Genomic DNA, 1,720 nt, shown 5'->3' with positions numbered 1-1,720 from the left:
TTCTGGGAGACACTTGTAGCAACTGCTGCAGTCATCTAGATCCTGCTATTCAAAGTATGGTCCATTGTCACCGGGGTGGCTCAGTTGGTTAAGAGGCTGCCTTTGGCTCACGTCATGATCCCAGGGTCCTGGGATCGAGTCCCAGGCTCTTTGGTCAGTGGGGAGTCTGCTTTTCACTCTATCTCTTCCCCTTGTTCACGATCTCTCTGTGTCTCTCTCCCTCTCAAATAAGTAAATAAAAATCTTTAAAAAAAATTATGGTCGACAAACCAGCAATGTGAGTATCACCTTGGGAGCTTGTTAGAAATGCAGAATCTTATGCTCCAACTTAGACCTACTGATACAGAAGCTGCATTTTTAACAGTCTCCCAAGTGATTTGTGTGTTCTTTACAGTTTGAAAAACACAGGTGATCCATGATATGTGTCTGGCCTCAGATGAGCACTACGGAAGGTCTGAAAACTTAGGAATTTGGAGCACAAAAGGAGAGGCCTAGGCTGGGGAAGTTGAATTTGGGAAGAGGGGGAATTGTGGATCCTGGCTACTCTCCTGTCTCTAGGACAACCATGACAGTCACTATGCCAGGGTATAGCACTCTGCCCACTTTGGGGAAATGCCTACTGTGCCCCTCCTGGCATCTGCCTGGTCACCAGGGGTCTCTCCTGGGGCAAGCATTGCATGTGTCAAGACTGATGCCAATTCTGTTACCCTTATTTCCTATCATGGCCTGAAAGGAACTGGGGAGGTCATGTTAGTCATACCCCACCTCAGGGTTGTACTGTCCCCTTGTCAAATGAATGATAATGTGATTATAGTAATTGAGGAGACTGTGGAGGTTGGGAAATAGGATTTCTTAACTATTTTTCCTGGAAGTTAGGATTCTTTCATCTTTAAAAGCTTTAAGGAGGTATCAGATGACTGTATGAGGGGTTATGCCCTGGTGGGGACCAAACTGATGCTTTTTAAGGGATCTTTTGATGATTTTTTAATAGGTTAATAACAAAACATAAGAGCCCTATAATTCCACAGATCCAGAGTGAAAAGAAATGAAATAATATTATCAGATGAGAGTTTTGAGATTTTTGAGAATTTTCTTAAGCTTTTGAGGGTTTGTGTACCTCATTTCCAATCAGAATGACTGATAAAGAGAGACAATATTGAAGGAAAACAGATAGAGATTGAACACAAGGGGGAATTTTCTGAGATTAGAGAGTGACAGGGGAGAAGGGAGAGTGCAGGCCCTCTGGCCATGTGCATGGCTATCTCACTTGGGTTTGGAACATCTCAGATGCGCTCCTACTCAGAAACAGGGAAGTGTATAAAATGAATTCCCCCCAAAATCTTTTTCTTCCCAAGAATTCTCCAATCAACTCCTGAAATGAAAGGCTGGGATGAATGTGTGGGAGTATGTAAGGTGGTGAGGCATAGGAATGATGAGTGACATAAGAAAAACACCAATCTTTATAGAGCATTGAAATCTGCTGAAAATGTCAAAACAGGTCTTGGATTTAGGAGAATAATTTGCATGTCAGGACTCAAATAAGTATTTTATGTTTCCATGGCCTCCCTCTCACAGTGTATTTAGCTTGTCTCTTCGATGAGATTTAAAAACCTCCTAAGGGAAAGAACATCTTTTTTTATGTATTACGTCTTTTATCTTCAATGTCCCTAAAGTGATGATGATAATTATAGCTATTTGTTTAGTACTATGCCCTATATTT

This window comes from Enhydra lutris, unplaced genomic scaffold (genome assembly GCF_002288905.1).
Source record: "Enhydra lutris kenyoni isolate GAN:26980312 unplaced genomic scaffold, ASM228890v2 scaffoldscaffold116, whole genome shotgun sequence".
Lineage (NCBI taxonomy): Eukaryota > Metazoa > Chordata > Mammalia > Carnivora > Mustelidae > Enhydra > Enhydra lutris.
This window is presented reverse-complemented; position numbering follows the sequence as displayed.